The following is a 19,852-nucleotide window of genomic DNA, read 5'->3' on the forward strand; positions in this document are numbered from 1 at the left end:
CTTTACAGGTACCACTTTAGATTTACGGAGGAGGTCTACTGCTACAATTACTGTCCTTGATCTGAGCTTAGCAGTGATACCTCACATGCATGGTGAAATTGCTGTTTACATATGACGCCAGACCGACCATTGCGTTCGCCTTTGTGCGAGAGCAGGGGGGAGGGGGGATTTTTTTTCTTAAACTGTTCCTTTATATATATATATATATATATATATATATATATATATATATATATATATTTTTTTTATCATTTTTATTGTCATCTCTAGGAATGTAAATATCCCCTATGATAGCAATAGATGGTGACAGGTACTCCCTTTTTTTTAATTTTTAAATTTTTTTGAAAAAATTGGGGTCAGTTGGGACAGGAGAGCCAGAGAAAGCCTCTAGGATTGCTTTTACATGAAAGCCGACCGCTGGCTGAAAAGAATGATACCAAGATGATACCTAAACCCGCAGGCATCCTTCTGGTATAACCACTCAAAGTCCAGCAACATACCAGTACGTTGCTGCTCCTTGTTGGGCATATATTGTAATTTTTTTTTTTTTCTTTTCATGCAGCCTGTAGGCTGAATGAAAAGAAGAGATTGATCGGTGGGTATGTCAACCATTAGAATACCTCCCTTCATCCACCCACTTCTAATGATGGGCATACATTTATATATGCCGAAGCATAGGGGCATCCACCCCAAAAAGTAGGAGCGAATTGCTCCTCCACCCCTGCTGTCCCCATGCTTCGCAATATGTGCTCTTTTTTTTTTTAACTGTGGTGGTGAAATCACCTCCGACAGCGCTGGTGTCACCGCTTTATGTATCATGGGAGCAGACGCTGTTGCTGTCAAGATAAAGCCGCGCTGCAGCTGAATGGCGTTTACCACTCCGGCAGCTGAATATTGTGTGTGATTTCGGCTATAAACCTTTCCGATGATTCAGAGGAAGGTAAAAACTGCCTTGACCATATTGTCTCCAAAGGAGAAGGGGATATGTGCTGGGGGTGCTTTGGGAGGGAGAGGACATCGACCCCCCCCAACTAGCATAAGTCTTCTCCCCTCCCAAAGCACCCCTGGCACATATCCCCTTACCCCACCTCCCCCAAATCAAAAGATGCTGCATCCCTCTCTGTCCCCCCCCCCCAGCATCTCCCACGGTGTCCCTCTGTTGCCTCCTCCCACGGCGCCCCTCTGTTGCCTCCTCCCACGGCGTCCCTCTGTTGCCTCCTCCCACGGCGTCCCTCTGTTGCCTCCTCCCACGGCTTCCCTCTGTTGCCTCCTCCCACGGCGTCCCTCTGTTGCCTCCTCCCACGCCGTCGCTCTGTTGCCTCTTCCCACGGCGTCCCTCTTCCCACGGCGTCCCTCTTCCCACGGCGTCCCTCTTCCCACTGCGTCCCTCTTCCCACTGCGTCCCTCTTCCCACTGCGTCCCTCTGTTGCCTCCTCCCTCTGCGTCCCTCTGTCTATTCACCCACTGCGTTCCTCCATCTCAGCCTCATGGTTCCCTAGTGATGAGGGTGAAAAGGAGGACACTGGTTGTAGCCCAGACTTAACCTCATATAGCTGCTCCCTCTCTTAGTAGACATTTTCGTCGTTCCCCAATGATGATGTTGGAGAGGACAATACTGGTGGTAGCCTCAGACTCTCACTGACATAGTCGAAGTCCCAGAAAAGCTCCTGCTCCTCTTGGTTTATCGGTTTGTCAGGGTCTTCAATGGACAGAAATTCAGCCACTTCTATTTTTCCATCTGGTTCTTCAAAGAGAATCTGTAAAGTAAAAAATATTGTCAACAATGAACAAGCTTGGTCTATGCCACTGAAATCCCACCCTCCAAATGTACTCAGGATCCTTCATTATTTGTATACTTACAGGTGCAGAATTCAATCTCTGCGTCATTCCTGTCTCCAAGTTGTCCCAGTCAATGCCCTTAAAAAATGCGTGCCCCCTGATGTCACGTAGTAGTATGTTTCGCTCTTCTTGGCTTACACATAGGAGCTATAAAGAAGATAAAAAATATAATAAAAACACTGAAACAAGAAGAGCAATATCTGAACAATAGAACTCACTCTTTTAATATTTGATTCTGACAGTTACAGATTTCAGCTTCCTAAATTCTACTTTTAAACATCGACTATGTCAAGATTGGATTGGGTTCAAGGGTTAGTTCACTAAAAACCTACCTAGGCAGGTAAGGGGCACCTGTAGATAAACACAAACTATGTGGCTTTGACTAAAGTTAAATAATGTCCTTACTATTAAGTATAGGCCATTTATGTACCTCATGAAGCCTAGCCTAAAAACTAGCAAGACTTTGCTAAGTGAGGCCTAGCTATTACTGTTACATGGCCACCATCACAGGAGCAAGCTCTTTCTCTGATTCAAACCTCCTGACGTGTACTTTCTCCCCCTGGGTGAAGTAGCTCTGAGCTCAGTTATAGTGCTCACTCCTGTGATTGTGAAGGTGAACAGTGATAGTTGGTTAGTTAGGCTTTTCTTAGCAGCGTCCTTTTCAGGTCAGGATTCTTATGGTATGTAAATGGCCTACACATATAGTGCCTGCAGAGGGCTTTCTCACTGGAGCGGTGCGCTGGCAGGACAGTAAAAAAAGTCCTACTAGCATCATCTTTGGAGCGGTGAAAGAGCGGTGCGCTTTACGGTGGTTTTAATCCTTTCACGCCTGATAGCGGGGGTTAAACCCCCATTAGCGGCCACATACTGCCCCTAAAGCGGGTTTTACCGCCGACGCCGCTCCCGCCCCAGTGTGAAAGGGGCCTCAGTCACAGCTGCGTAGCTTGTGTTTATCTTTTAATGTCTTACCTGCATAGAAGGTTTTTTTTTTGTTTTTTGTTTTTTTTTGTAAAGGTGAACTAACCCTTTAATTGTTCTCATGAATGTTCATGATCTTTCTATTCTGCAGCTACCATGATTTGTTTTTCTTTTCTAACAATGGCAACTATAGGAGAATCCTATATGGTGTCTAAGGAATGTCTGCAGAAATTGAAATTTCTGCATGTGTGATTGGCCCTGTCCCTTTCCAACTACATAGATCATAAAAATCCTCTGCATTGGAGTTATAGGGGACACCAGGGCTGCGACTTTCCTTACCCATCCTCTGCAGTAGGATTTTCATTTTTATTGATGTACTTGCTAAGACTCTAAAGGGACATAAAGGCTTCTGCTTTCTTTATGACAGCATTGAAACTGCTCAGGTCGGCTAGCAGTGAAAGCAGATCATTCCACTAAGCAGTCAGATTGACACAGTACTGCTATGACTTAAATCGGTGTGCAGATAGGAATGTGTAATCATGTTTCCTAACATCCTAACAATATTATATATATATATATATATATATATATATATATATATATATATATAATCTCTCATAACCTAGAAAGGACTTTACCTTGTAAACAAAGCCAAAGCCATGTATACTCACCCTGTCAATGAGGTCACGCAGGTCCGTGTCCATATCCTCAGGATAATTGGGCCGCTCTCTAATCATTGCCATCTCCAACTCATCAATGGTCTTCTGGTCGGTGAAGAATGGATGTTTTCCCGTTGCCATCTCGAATATTGTTACTCCGAGGGAGTAATAGTCAGCCACTGTAAAGTATTCGAGGTTTAGAAAGACCTGTGGGGCCATATAAGATGGTGTGCCCACGCGTCCTTTAATCCTGCTGGAATATGAGACATATTTTTCAGACAAGCCAAAGTCGGCTATTCGGATGTGTCCGGCACTGTCCAGTAAGATATTTTCTGGCTTGATATCTCTGTGGATGACCTCAAATGAATGCAAGTACTGCAGGCCACAAATGATTTCCGCAGTGAGAATTCTGTTTAAAAAAAAAGAAGAAAAATATGTATTAACACTGAAATCATCACAAATCCCAACCCCAACTGCAGTGTCACCCATTCATACTTACCTTAAGGTTTCCACATCAATTGGAGCAACCTTTATTAATTCCCAGAGATTCCCGCCATTCAAGTACTCCAGTACAAAGGCCAGAAGAGTCTGTGTGAAGAAAAGAGATAGAGAGGTTACATTATAGACATAGAAAATGTTACTTTGTGGGAGATTATACAAAGATCCGCACACAGGTAGATAGTACAGTGTGGGATCTTCTTTCGGGAGATGAAATAATATTGAAAGATGAAAGGACTCTTACCTTTGTTTGGAATGCTCCATGCAGATGTGTAATGAATGGGCTTCCTCTGACTCCTTTCAGCACGTCAAACTCTATAGTGGCACAATTTGGACCAATATCAAGTACTTTGTCTTTTTTAATGAACTTCACTGCCAGCTTCTGAAGGGTGGCGGGATGGGATGCCAACATTACTTTCCCAAAGGCCCCCTGTCCAAGAATTCTATAAAAGGTGAAGTTTTCCATAGATAGCTCACATAACTTCACCTTTATAGCATCACTACATGGGACTGGTGGAGATGTCCCATGGTTTGTGGGGCTGCTGGGTGTTGGAAGAGTTAAGGATTCCTTCCTCTCAAATTCACTGCTGAATGATCTACATATTAGAATATTGGACATTTCTTTGTGGATGGAAGTCAGTAAGGGGTGGTCAATTAGACCATTGCTGCATTCAACTGATGACAGAAGACTGTCACTTTCTGCAGCTGGCGGTGTTAGTCCAAACTTTGTGTCTGTTAGATGTAAAGCCATCGGACATGACGGCTCACTCCTTACAGATCTGGAAGCGTTTCCGCTCTCCATGGAGCTGGTGAGTGCCTCGATCGAAGCAGTGACTTGAGTTTCCTTGTCCTCCATGGTTGTATTCTGTGTAGTTTTCTTCGTGTCATTGATTGATAGAGTGACTTGGATCTCTTTGTCCTGCATAGCTGATGGAGTGACTTGGATCTCCTTGTCCTCCATGGCTGTTGCAGTTTCCTCATTCTTGCTGGTATATGGAACTCGTATGGTCGGTTCTATGAAGTTGAGGGGTTCATCATTTTCACCTGGAGGGAGAAAAAAATTTTTTTTATTCCTGCTATTGGCAAATCCTTTGACGTTACACAAAATCTATGGACAGTTACATTTACTTACATGTAAATAAACTTCTTTTACACTTTTATTTTTATGGCAATTATATGTATACCATAAATTAACAGTATGGTAGTTCTAGGCCTCGGGTAGTCCCTTTTTTAGTGTCAGAACAAGTGCAAGTTAAAGTGCCTTGTAAAGTCAATGTGACATCTCTAGCAGCTATTCACCCCCTGAATACCCATTTTCTGGCCACCAAAAAATAGCAATAATCTCAATGCACTTCCAACATTCTACTCCTGCAATTTAAAAATGATTCCAATTTTCTAGAGGCAGAAATACACTGCAGACTGAAGGGTTTGCAGGAGCAGGGGCAGCAGATTTCATTTAGTTACAGGGTCAAAAATAGAACATCCCCCTGGTGTTGAAGCTTTGTCTACAGGCACGGATAAAATGGTTTTATTATGGGCTGGAGATAATAAAAAACATGAATAAGGGAGATAAAAGTTAAGCCAATGTTCCATATTTATTTTTAATTTAAAACAATTTAAAGAAAAAATGTATATATATGGGATGACTTACATTGTGTAACCTTACAGTGCCTTGCATTACATTATTTTTCAACTTGCCTAAAGCATCTTCTGTGACAACGGGGCCAAACTCTTCGTACAGCAGCCCAAACCCCCCTTATAATTGCCTCATGCACACCCCTTTGGGGGGCAGTAAGTTCATTTTGTGCAGTGGGCTGGTGCCCTTCTATTAAGGGTCCCACTCTCAGCAGCACAACAGATTCCCCTTTGTTGGTTTGAGGAAGATTCTTTAACTTATAACCTCGCTTTCTCCAAAATAGCCACATCTTTAACAGAGAAAAATTAGCCGCTTCTCGCAGAAAAAAGTCCAACTGACTGAGCTGCAGCTGCTGAGTATAGCAGAGGTTGAGGTTCCCTTATTATGACATCACACTGCTAGTGAGCTTGGCTTGGTGCCGCATCACCATAACTGACAAAACAAAGCCATTGGACCCTATATTGTGAATTGTATATCAGAATTTTGTATTTTACTTTCATTTTATTTTTCTAATAAAAGAAATATGGAACATCTTTACTAAGTTTACATCTGATTCATTCATGTTTTGTATATGCAGCCCATAATAAAACCATTCATCTGCGTCTGAACAAAACCAGGAGATTCTGCTTTTGATTCTGTAACTGCCAAATTCAAATCTGTTGTCTGTGGTCTATGTACATTTTAACCCTTCCCCTTCCTGTACATCTCATCTCCATCCTGTCTCTGTATGTAACCATATAGTAACCCTTCACCTCCCTTATCCTGTACCTTTAACCCATTGAGGAAAAGCCACAGTGAACATGGAGAATATTTTTTTGTGCCCTTGCAGAAAGCATGTAGAAAAACTGAGGTCTCTGCTCATTTTGTGAATGAGTCCTTAGACCTGATACCTGTAAACTTCAAATCTAATTGGTGTCCCAACAGTCAACTGAAGAGTCAGACAACGGACAAATGCTGCTGAGGTTTGCAAGTGGTTTGGTTCATTTTTAGCCAACCGAAAAGAAGGGTCCCAATAGAGAGATTTTCCTTCATTTTCTGTTTTGTAAAGGCAGCAAGACTTTGGAAGAAATATCTCCAAGGTGAGCTCCGTTCCCTCCTAGACCATTGTCAACGGAAGTCATGGCCCAATCAGATTTCCCCTCTATTCCTGTGCTGGTGGATTTTCCACCCAGGTGACATTGGTGATAACAAATGGAGAGGATGAATCTCCATAATGAGGACCTGACAGGGGTTCTAACCACTGGTGCACCGAATGGGAAATTTTGGTACCAAATCAAAAATGCAGGATGCACTTGTCCGAAAACCAAAAATGACCGTTTATATATATATATATATATATATATATATATATATATAAATTGTATTATATTAGACTTTTTACTCAATATCATCAATTTAAATTAATATGAATTTATTGTCGGCAATTATTGGCACTTTAAATAAAAAAACGCACAAAAAACGCACTTCCCAGTTCAAATGCATTGAAAACGCAGCAAGAACGCACCAATGTTAGGTTTTTGATGCAGTTTTTGACTCCTATGACCTATGCAAAACCCACCATAAGCAGTAAAATCGGCCCAAAAGCGCTGTGAATTCTTGGGAAAATTGATGTGAATTTGCATTAGGATCACGTCAAAACTGCAGTGAGTTTGCTGCAAAACCACAGTGCTTTTTCAGTGCAATTATTGGCACCTTTTCTCTTATCGGCCGAATGCCGATAATACCATTTTAGGCCGAAATTTTTGGTGCATCTCTAGTTCTAATGCTTCCCTACACTATGCAGTAAACCCACTATGTATACTGTATGACATATCACTCTAGAGTGCTTTCATGATATAATATACTTACCAGTAGTGTCTCTTCCGGTTTTTGGTTGACGAATGGGCCAAATTCTGCGTGCAGCTGCCCTAACCCTCCGCCTAATTGCCCTATACACACACCTTTTAGAGGCAGTAGTTTTGGGCTGTGGGGTGGGTTGGTGGCCCTCAGCCCTCTCATGTGTTGGTTTCTCTTGGTTGCTGTTCAGCGGAACAACCTTATTGTTTTGCTTAAATATCTGTCTAATTGCCCTTAGCACACCCCTTTGCAGGTTAGTACCCTGGGGTTGTGCGGCTGACTGGCGGTCCTCTGCAGAGGGTCCCGCTCTCTCATGTGTTGGTTCCTCTTGGTTGGTGTTCAGAGAATCACGTTTCTTGTTTTTTCTAAATAGGCGCCTAATTGCCCCACACACACACCTTTGCGGGGCAGTTATGTGGGACTGTGCGGCTGGCTGGCGGTTTTCCATTGGAAATCCCGCTCTTTCCTGTGCTGGTTGTATTTGGATTACGTTTAGAGAATTAACTCTGTTTGGTTTAAACCACTTCACCATTGAATTATAAATAACACTGCAGAGAATAAGCAATTGCTTCCTCTTCACACGCTGAAAAATCTCAGTCTGAGCTCCAGTTGCTGTCACGCTTTCTTTTGTAGAGCCTGTCACTGTGACATCACAGGCATATGCAAATTAGGTCACATGATTTACTGGCTGATTTACTGGCTGAGCTGCAGTTCTGTCACCGTGACAACAGACAGGTCACATCCTAATAACTGCTGCAGTTCTGTCACCGTGACAACAGACAGGTCACATGGCTCAGGTCACATCCTAATAACTGCTGCAGTTCTGTCACCGTGACAACAGACAGGTCACATGGCTCAGGTCACATCTTAATAACTGGTAAACAAAATCCTTGTACGCTCTGAATATGGGGTTTGTGTATGAGAATTTTATATGGCAATTATTTTACTAATAAAGAAAAATACAGAACATCTGTGTTTAGCTTACATTTGCTTTATTCACATTTTCATGTCAGCATATAAATAAAATCCTTTTTTTCATGTCTGTAGACTCCGTTCACAATTCCTTAACACCAGTAAGAGGCCAAGCTGGTCTAATTTTAGCGCCAACTGTCAAATTCAATTCTGCTGCCAAAAAACGACCATTTTCTGTAAGTGTCTGCTGATGAAGAAAAGGATCTTTATTGGGGGGGGGGGGGGTGAGGCTCATTTCACAAACACATATCAGTAATTTGTAGTGTGTGTGGGGGGGGGGGTCATATATTTCTGCTCATATAGTATACTGTATGTCCAGTACCAGCTTGTAATACTCCTTTATTACCAGATCAATGCTCAGCATACAGGAGTTGATCTGACACTTTCTCGGTCATGCAACAATGGACCCAAATTAATTTTATAAAATAGTCTAGAGGCATATAGAGTTTTCCTTTGGTGATATTTAATAAGCACTGGATTTTTTATTTTTACTTCTAAAGAAAAAAAGACAGAATTAAAAACAAATATTTCCCTGACTAATATGAAATATTGGAAATAAATAATCTTTCTTCATAAATTTTTAAATAAATGTAGAGGTTGTAATTTTATTAACAACCTAAGACCAGGCCTATTTTTTGCAACTTTTAATTTACAAGGTAAAATCCAGTATTTTTTGCTAGAAAATTACTTATAACCCCCAAACATTATATATATTTTTTATGTGAGACTCTAGAGAATAAAATGGAGAGCATTGCAATACTTTATCACACCGCATTTGCGCAGCGGTCTTACAAACGCAATTTTGTGGGAAGGATACACTTTTTTTGAATAAAAAAAAAAAATAGGAAACGGTAAAGCTAGCCCCATTTTTTTTTCTATATTGTGAACGATAATGTTACACTAAGTAAATGGATACCCGACATGTCATGCTTTAAAATTGTGCCTGCTTGAGGAATGGTGACAAACTTTGGTTTAAATTTTTTTACAGGTTACCAGTTTTGGGGTACAGAGGAGTATAATGCTAGAATTATTGCTCTCACTCTTAACGACTGCGGGGATACCTCACATGTGTGGTTTGAACACGTTTACATATGTGGGCGTGACTTGCGTATGAGTTTGCTTCTGTGTTGCGAACACACAGGAACGGGGCTAGGGTTGCCACCTCAACCCTTTTTCAACCCAAACACATATGAATTACACAGGTTCTGAGGCTAATTTAATGGAGATAAGGCACCAAGTGAGTTTAATTAATCAGCCACAGAACCTGTGTAATTAATATGTGTTCGGTTTTAAAAGGATGAGGTGGCAACCCTAGACAGGGTGCTTTTGAATTTTTTTTTTTTTATTATTATTATTATTTTTACACTGTTCTTATAAAAAAAAATCCCTTTTATTCTATTATAAGGAATGTAAATATGCCTTGTAATATAAATAAGTAGGACAGGTCTCTTTTAATAAGGTCAACAAAATCCCCAAACTTAAAGTGGTTGTAAACCCTTACAAACCACTTTGACCTACAGGTAAGCCTAGATTAAAGCTTACCTGTAGGTCCAAGCAATATCTCCTAAACCTATATGGTTTAGGAGATATTTGCCCAAAAACGGGCACCGCTGTCTACGGCGCATGCGCCGTAGACAGCGGCGCGCAGGCGCACTGAACGTGGCAGTTCCAAAAATGGAGCTGCCGCATTTGTCGACTCCCGTGCGCATGCGCGGGAGTGACGTCATCGCGGCTTCGCCGAATGACAGCGGCGGAGCTGCGAGACGCCACCAGCAAGATAGATGCGGCGGACTACAGGGGACAGCGCGACTTCGCTGGCTCCTGTGTCAGGTAAGTGACACATAATGGGCTACTATGCGATGCATAGTAGTCCATTATGCTTTACCTTTGCAGGGAAAAAAAGAGGAAGTAAACTCATCAGGGTTTACTTCCTCTTTAACATTTATACTTTAAAAGCAATTTAAAAAAATGCAGGAAAAAGATGTCCCTTTTAATTACTTTAAGACCACCCACCGCTCATATACTGTAGCAAGGGGGACTTAATTGCGTGAAACTATATACCTGTATGTTGTTTCATGCAATAGATACTGTGGGCATGTGGGGGGTCCCTGCACAGAGGCAGAACTGGAATCTGCCTATGTAAACAAGGTGGATCCCCGTTCAGACAGGGGACAACATGGAGATCTGCTAGTGATCAGGAACAGCAATCTCTGTGTTGTCCCAGTGAGCCCATCCCCCAAACAGAACACACCCAGGGAACACGGCTAACCTCTTGATCGCCCCCTAGTGTTAACTCCTTCCCTGCCAGTGTCATTTATACATTTATCAGTGCTTTTTTTTTTTTTTAGCAAGGATCACTGTAAGGCCTCATGCCCACAGACGTTTTTACAGGTGCTTTTTTGAGCGTTTTTTTTCAGCTTAAATATGCCTCTCCATGTTAGCCTATGGCCTCATGCCCACCATGGCATTTTTGAGCTGGAGTCACATGAGGAGCCAGTGTCCAATTGGAAAGTCTGATGCCACGTACACGCGACCGGACTTTCCTGCAGAAAAGGTCAGACAGAATCATTTCATCGGATATTCTGATCGTGTGTGGGCTTCAGCGGACTTTATTTTTCAAAAATTCTGACAGACCTAGAAATAGAACATGTTTTAAATCTTTCCAACGGAATCAATTCCGGGGAAAACTGCTCGTCTGTATGCTATTCTGACGGACCAAAAACGACGCAAAGGCGGCTATTGGCTACTGGCTATTTAACTTCCTTTTCTAGTCCCGTCATACGTCATCGCATTCTAAACTAACGGATTTTGGTGTGGCAAGTCCGTTTCAGGGGAGCTATGTTGGAACTCCGTCGGAAATACCTTCAGAGTTTTTTCTGATGGAAAGTCCGGTCGTGTGTACGTGGCAATAGAGGAACCAACTTCCTCACAGCTTCCTTCCCTTACTTCATTGCTGCTGGGGTCGAGCGCCACCTGCAGCGAGGAGTACAGACTGCACCTGCCTACACTCAGTTAAACTTCTCTGCCGACCAGTATTGCAGAGCAATAGTAAACAATATATTGGATTAACTGTGTTTTATAGTGGTTTGCCTGGAGTTCCACTTTAAGAATAGACTGCCTAAAATGTAGATTACTTAGAACCACTATAGCCAGTTCTGTGCAGCAAATGTACTTTATACATTTGTGATTATGAATGAAGTTTGATGGTGTTTGGCTGCTTCTCTTCGCCATGTTGTAGCTGAGCTGCAGATGTTTGATATGTACAGTATACATTTTTGCATTCTCACAAAGCTGCACATCTGAATAATGAGTTTGTCTTTCTTAAATGTTTCATTGTGTTTTGAACAGACGTTTCAGATGCCGGCACGAGAGATCTGTTTTGAGTGTCAGAAGACGGTTTACTCCATGGAGCAGCTCTTTGCCATCCAACAAGCGTCCAACGACTGCTTTCACTGTCATCGCTGTTCCACCAAGCTCAGGTACCCGCCACTGTGATGGAGGTCACTGCTGCTGACTTGTTTTATAAAGCTGACCATACACTGATAAAAAATAACAGATTCCATCCTCCACAGATGGAGGATGGACAGATCTCACATTGGTAAGTATTGTATTTTGACATCTGGCCTTGCATGCTATCACAATGGCTGCATAGCAGCTGCAGCTAATTGGATACAACCACTTTTCAGCCAATAATTTTCTGCCTGGATCCTTTGATTCTTCCCAATAGAGTGATGTTGGGACAGAGGCAGATGAGAAAACTTCAGTGCATGGTAAACTTTACACGCAGCCAAATATAAAATATACAAAACACGTTAGATATGCTTATCATTCATATTATTTTATGAATAGTTAGAAGAAATAAATAAATATTAAGTACACAATGAGGTTTATTTACTAAAGCTGGAGAGTGCAGAATCAGGCTCACTTCTGCATAGAAACCAATCAGCTTCCCAGTTTTATTGCCAAAGCTTAACCGCTTCATCCCCGGAAGATTTTCCCCCCTTCCTGACCAGAGCACTTTTTGCGATTCCGCACTGCGTCGCTTTAACTGACAATTGCGCGGTCAACAAAATCAACGTCCTTTTTTTCCCACAAATAGAGCTTTTTTTGGTGGTATTTGATCACCTCTGTGGATTTTATTTTTTGCGCTATAAACAAAAAAAGAGCCACAATTTTGAAAAAAAACACCATATTTTTAACTTTTTGCTATATAATATCTAATCTAAGAGGATGCTGGGACTGTGACATCATAATAGGCGGGGACATCATCCGATGATGTCCCTATATAAGTCGCAGCGCATCGCACCGGAGCCATTGTGAGGGGAGGATCCGACGAGGCAACATCTGAAGAGAAGACGAGAAGAACAGAAGGCGGCGGCGAGGACAGTGGCGACAGAAGACCGGGCCACCGCCTGTAAAAGAGCTATAAGAAGGCGCAGTGGCCCGGCAAAAGAACCGAAGAGGGGGACAAGACCCCCGAAGTCGGAGGAAGGGCGGCGGCGAGGAAGAAAGCCGGGCTCCTCCGCTAGAAAAAGAGCTAGAAGAAGATAGCGAGAAGACCCACCGAAGACGGAAGACCCCCGGAGCTGTGCAATAAACTATTTTTACCCTGTGTTGTGGTTTTTTTTTTGTACTTTTTTTTTACAGGTTAATGGGTAGGGGTACATTGTACCCCATACTCATTCACATAGGGTGGGGGGCCGGTATCCGGGGGCCCCTTTATTAAAGGGGGCTCCCGGATTCCGATAAGCCCCTCGCCTGCAGACCCCGACAACCAACGGCCAGGGTTGTCGGCAAGAGGCCCTTGTCCTCATCAACATGGGGACAAGGTGCTCTGGGGTGGGGGGGCCGCGCGGCCCCCCCTTCCCCAAGGCACCCCCCCATGTTGAGGGCACGCGGCCTGGTACGGCTCAGGGGGGGGGCGCTCACTCGCCCCCCCTTTCCTGGCCGGCTGGGTAGCGTGCTCGGACAAGGGTCTGATGTGGACCTGGGGGGACCCCCATGCCAATTTTTTTCGGCGTTGGGGTTCCCCTTTAAGTCCATACCAGGTGGCGGGGCCAGCGACGTCTCCTTCGCGGGCCCCGCCTACCTGGAGACCCGCTCGAAATTGGCAAACTTTTCTCCGGGCGGGAAAAGTCCATCATTTCAAAAGTACGGCGGACTGGCACACACACGGCTGGATTGTCCGCCGAAATGCGAGTCCGGCGGGAAGATTGGAGTGCAAAACTACTTTCTAAGTCCGCCGTACTTTCGGGTCAAAAAAGTATGCCGGAGGCTACACACGGGGGGATTGTCCGGCGGACTTCAGTTTGCCGGACTTTTCCACCCGATTGATCGTGTGTATGCGGCATAAGTATTTTTGGCTGCTATTACTGACTTCTCTCAGTAAAGCTAGTTCCCTGGATGTCATTCTGATAGTGACTTGTCAGCGCTGTCAGTTACTGACCTGAAACAAGCAGAGAGAAGTCATTCTGATACCTTTCCGATACTGTTTTGCCCTTGGTTCACACCCATGCGTTTTTTAATGTGTTGGAAAAATGCACTACAGTCCATTTATCATGGTTTCCTATGGATCTAGTTCACATCTGTGCATTTTAAACTGGAGTGTTTTTTTGTTTTTTTTTGGAGAGGATCAGGGACTTTTTTTTTCCCTTGCAGCAGATTGCATTTTCCGTGTAATAGACTTTAATGGACCTGCACTAAAAACTCAAGTGTTTCATTTTTCATGTGTTTTGCAAAAGTATGACAGCTCTGTTTATGTAGTGCAACTTTGATGCAACTTTACACGCTCTGGCACTCAAGTAGCATCAAAGTCGCAAAAACCGGTAACCTGAAACTGTCTTCAACAACCTCACCTTAGCAGCAGAATTTGGCTGTTCCTCACCCAGCTTTAAGCCTCCTACACAGCTGTTTGTTTCAGTTAATGACTGTTTCAACCTACATTTGAAATTGATGATCAATAGCACCTGCTTGGTGTAATTCGTTAATCCTACTCCTGAATTTAATCCTACATATTTCCTGACTTTGTGCAAGTGTACAAAACAAGTAATTATAATGACGCGTACACACGACCGGACTATCCGCCAACAAAACTGTGAATTTTTGTTCGAAGGATGTTGGCTCAAACTTGTCTTGCATACACACGGTCACACAAATCTTGGCCAACAATTACGAACGCGGAAACGCGGTGACGTACAAAACGTACGCCAAGCCAAGAACAGGGAAGTTCAATAGCCAGTGTGGCTCATTCTGCTTGATTCAGAGCATGCGTGATTAGTGTACACACGACCAGACTTTCCGACAACAAAGTTTTGTTGGAGGAAAATTTGAGAACCTGCTGTCAAACATTTGGCAGAAAATCCGACAGAAAATGTTCGATGAAGCATACACCCGGTCAGACTTTCCGACAACAAGCTCACATCCAACATTTCCCTGTTGGAATATCCGACTGCATGTACGCAGCATAAGAATTGATGCTGGTTTAAAGCCAAAGGGTAGTCACACCAAATATTGATTTGTTTTATATTTTTCTTCTGTTTACTCATTTTGAATTTTGTAAATTGAATAAAATAAACAAATAAAACATTTATTTTTGAAAGTGTTCTTACTTTATAGCATTTCTTAACACCTGCCTAAAACTTTTGCACAGCACTGTGCATTCAATACATTGGGAGGATTGAGAAAAGGTGCAAAGCACAAGCTTGCAATGCTCTTCTAATATATAGCGGGGGGGGAATTAGCACTTAGGGAGGACAGCCCAGAGAGCGGGGGACCTAGGGAGCACAGTCCGGAGAGTGGGGGACCTATGGAGGAGAGCTTGGGGAAAGGAGTACCCGGAGAGAACAACCCGGATATAGAAGGACCCAGAAAGGACAGCCCAGGGTGCTAGGGACCCGGACATGATATCCTTGATGAAGGAAATGGAGAGGATTTTAATTAAATTCACATGCAATTCTACTGGATTCAGTCGTAGTCAATTTGAAGGATTCTGATAGGATTAGTTCTAAAAGTGCATGACATCACCAGCCAAAATGGCAGCCAGAAAAAAATGCAGCAATTTACTGTACAGGAAATGTGGATCAGTCCTTACATGTGGTCAGTTGAAGAGATTCACCCTTTGCATCGGTGGCTAGTAGGACGAATGCACCCTTACATTGGTGATCTGTGGAAGGAATGCACCCTTACATTGGTGATCTGTGGGGAAAATGCACCCAAACATTGGTGATCTGTGGGAGAAAAGCCCCCTGACAGTGGTGGTCCCATTGGTGGATTGTAGGTGGATTTCCCCCCCATACATTGGGCAGTGGTAGAAAACATCCCTTACATTTGGTGTTCTGTGGGAGGAATTCCCCCCTACATTGGTGATCGGAGAGAAGAATGCCCCCACCCCCCCTCCTTCCTTACAGTTAAAATCATCCTGGCTCTTTGTTCTTTTAGTTCAAGCAACAGTTATCTCCTGCACTCAAGGGGAATGTACTGCCATCAATCTTCAGCTACACCGATGTAGGCAAAACAAAAATAGAGGGCACACAAGCCTTGCGCATTACCTTTGCCATAACTTTATTGTAGTGATAAAACACAAAAGGTTATGGTTGGGACTTGTTCGGGTTACGGGGTCTTCAGGACACTGTGGATACTGATATTCTTGACTGTTGATGTTATTACTACAATTAGGTTATCGCAAAGGTAATGTGCAAAGCTGGTGAGCCCTTTGTTGGTGGTTACTTAGTGTGGGGATGCTCCATTGTTCCACTCCAATGGCTCTGCCAAATGTTGGCTCTATAACGTTGAAGGCAATATCCAACCCCTGCAGCCAGTCTGCTCACTGCTTCCGGAACCCTTAGCAACCTTTTGAGCAGTGGTCTCCAAACTGAGACACGTGGACCGAATGTGGCCCTTTGCTTGCTTTTATCCAGCCCCCAGGGTACTGTTCCTCCCACTGACACCAACAAGGGGACACCATTTCTTACACTGGCACCAATGATCGGGGCATTATTCCTCCCACTAATACCAAGGATAGGACACTATTCCTCCCACTGATGCCTATAAAGAGGTATTATTCTTCCCACTGATACCGGTGATGGGGCACTTTTTCTCTTCCTCCTGACTGCATGTACTATGTACTTTTTTTTTTTTTTAACTCCTACTGACGCTGAGGCATCTTCTACTTCCACTGGCCACTCCAGCACCCCTAAAGTACATTTTTTATAACAAATAGAGATTTCTGTTGGTGGTATTTAATCACTGCTGAGTTTTTTTATTTTTTACAAACAAAAGACCAAAAATTTGTAAAAAAAAAGTTTTTTTTTTCTTTCTGTCAGTAAATTTTGCAACTAAGTAATTTTTCGCCTTCACTGATGTGCGCTGATGAGCTGGCACTGATGAGGAGGCACTTATATGCCGCACTGATAGGTGGCACTGATAGGCAGCACTGTTGGGTGGCACTGATGAGTACTAATTGGCAGCACTGAGAGGTATCATTGGTGGGCACTGATAGGCGGCACTGGTGGGCACAAACAGCATGGATAGGTGGCACAGATGGGCACTGAAGGGCATTGATGGGTGGCACTGATGGGCTAAACTGATGGGCATCGATCTACAGCAGTGTTGGGCAGCACTGACTGGCATCGCTAATGGCCACTGATAGTTGGTACTTGCGGCCAGTGGTGGGCAGTGATTTCTGCCACTGGTGGGCACTGTATGCTGGCATTGGTGGGTACTGTTTTGTTACAATGTATTTATTTATTGTAATCAAGGCACTGATAATCAGTGCCCTGATTACATCCCTAGATGTCTCCCTGTGAGGAGATGCCGCTGATCAGCTCTCCTCTCCTCACACTCTGTCAGTGTGAGGCGAGGAGAGCCGATTACCGTTATCTCCTTGTTTACATGTGACCTCCTGTGATTGGACACAGCTGATCACATGGTTAAACAGCCGCAGACGTGACTCTTTACAGAGATCATATCACATTGTCCCAGAACGAGAGCTGCACTGTCCAGCCGTCATTCGGCTGGGCGGGCAACAAGCAGTTGGTAATGTTCTGCTCATATGTGCCACAAGTTCACAAGTCATCATTAGGCTCCATGCACACTGGCTTAAAAAAAGCAGTTTCTACAGGCGTTTTGTGTTCTGCCTGTAGACGCTGCTCAATGCTATCCTATACTCACTGCCAACTTTATTAGGTACAACTGTTCAATTGCTTGGTAACACAAATTGCTAATCAGTCAATAACATGGCAGCAACTCAGTGCATTCAGGCATCTAAACGTGGAGAAGACAACTTGCTGAAGTTCAACCCGGGCATCAGAGTGGGGAAGAAAGTGGATTTAGGTGACTTTCAACATGGCATAGTTGTTGGTTCCATATGGGCTGGTCTGAGTGTTTCAAGAACTGCTGATCTACTAGGATTTTCATGCACAAGCATCTCTAGGTTTTACAGAGAATGGTCTAAAAAAGAGAAAATATGCAGTGAGCCGCAGTTGTGTGGATGAAAATGCCCTGTCGATGTCAGAGGAGAATGGGCAGACTGGTATTTGATTTTCGAAAGGCAACAGTAACTCAAATAACCACTTGTTACAAGCAAGGTATGCAGAATACTATCTCTGAATGCACAATACATCAAACCTTGAAGCAGTTGGGCTACAGCAGCAGAAGACCACTACAGATGCCACTGCTGTCAGATAAGAACCGGAAACTGAGGCTACACAGGCTCACCAAAATTGCACAACAGAAGACTGGAAAAACGTTGCCTGGTCTGAGGAGTCTTGATTTCAGCTGCGACATTCAGATGGTACGGTATAATTTGGCGTAAACAACTTGAAAGCATGGATCCTTCCTGCCTTGTATCAAGGGTTAAGGCTGGTGGTGGTAGTGTAATGGTGTGGTGGATATTTTCTTGGCACATTTGGGCCCCTTGGTACCAATTGAGCATCATTTAAACGCCACAGCCTACCTAAATATTGTTGCTGACCATACCCATCCCTTTATGACTACAGTGTACCCATCTTCTGATGACTACTTCCAGCAGCATAATGCACCATATCACAAAGCTCAAATCATCTCACCACTGGTTTCTTGAACATTACAATGAGGTCACTGTACTCCAATGGCCTCCACAGTCACCAGATCTCAGTCCAATAGAGCACCTTTGGGATGTGGTGGAATGGGAGATCCGCTTCATGTGCAGCCGACAAATCTGCAGCAACTGCGTGATGTTATCATGTCAATATGGACCAAAATATCTGAGGAATGTTTCCAACACCTTGTTGAATCTATGCCACGAAGAATTAAAGCGGGAGTCCACCGGGACTCCGCGTTTTTTTTTTTTTTTTTAAAAGCCAGCAGCTACAAATACTGCAGCTGCTGACTTTTAAATAGTGACACTTACCTGTCCAGCGCGCCCGCGATGTCGGCACCCGAAGCCGATCGCTCGCTCGGCTGCCGGGTCCCGCCGCCATCTTGGGTATGGGAATCAGGAAATGGAGCCTTTCGGCTTCATTTCCCGGTTCCCTACTGCGCATGCGCGAGCCGCGCGGCGCAATCCGGACGGTCCCCGCTGCCTCTGGGAGCTGTGTGTTTCCCAGCAGGCAGCGGGGCACTTGCTGAAGGGGGCGGGCGCTTGCGGAACGGGGGCGTAACCTACGCTCATTCCGCAGAGAGCTAGCCCGGAAGTGGGTGCAGTTACCTGGATTATCCAGGTAACTGCACCCCCCTCCCCCCTGAAAGGTGCCGATTGTGGCGCCGGAGGGGGGGGGGATTCCGATGAGCGGAGGTCCATTTTAGGGTGGACCTCCGCTTTAAGGAAGTTGTGAAGGCAAAAGGGGGTCCAACCCGTTACTAGCACGGTGTACCTAATAAAGTGGCCAGTGACTGTATGTGTCCATGCACATTAGGGCAATTACAGGCAAATTTTGAGCTCAGCGTTGAGGCAAGTTTAAAAAAAAAACATAAAATAAACCTCAAAAATTGGATTTTAAGGGCAATTTAAAAAAAAGTGTATAAAACTTCACAAATAGAAAAATGTAATTTATTGTGGATAAATTGTATAAAAAATGTCTCATATGGATAATACAAAACATTGTATAAATGATGTTGTGGATGAAGTGGTAATCCCCGTCTACTTGCTGTTCCCTTAGAACAGCCTTTCTCAACCTTTTCAACACAGAGGAACCCTTGAAATAGTTCTCTGGTCTCAGGGAACCCCTGCTAAAAATGAGAAATCTACAACTCATGATATATTAGTGTGATGATCAGTGGGAAGAATGGTCCTTACACTTGTGGTCATTGGGAAGAATTACCTCCTTACAGATAGCTAAAAAGATCAGAGGTGTCGTGGGAACTTATTCGAGGGCAGAAATGGCCCAAATGCTGAAGGAAACCCTAGCAGCCTCTGGAGCAGGGATGTGCAATTAGTGGACCTCCAGCTGTTGCAAAGCTACAAGTCCCATGAGGCATAGCAAGACTCTGAGAGCCACAAGCATGACACCCAGAGGCA

General features: G+C 43.8%; 1 protein-coding gene across 1 annotated transcript in view; it reads left to right on the forward strand.

Moving 5' to 3' along the window:
• Positions 1 to 19,852, forward strand: part of LOC143983983 (mitochondrial ornithine transporter 1-like) — a 194,244-nt gene that overhangs the window by 128,853 nt on the left and 45,539 nt on the right. Inside the window, exon 2 of the mRNA XM_077484201.1 lies at positions 11,707 to 11,837. The gene's annotated coding sequence lies outside the window, so the exon portion shown is untranslated. The remainder of the gene's footprint in view (positions 1 to 11,706; positions 11,838 to 19,852) is intronic.

The sequence above is a fragment of the Lithobates pipiens genome, unplaced genomic scaffold (assembly GCF_037356315.1).
Source record: "Lithobates pipiens isolate NorthernLeopardFrog02 unplaced genomic scaffold, aLitPip1_a1.2 Scaffold_16, whole genome shotgun sequence".
Classification (NCBI taxonomy): Eukaryota; Metazoa; Chordata; class Amphibia; order Anura; family Ranidae; genus Lithobates; species Lithobates pipiens.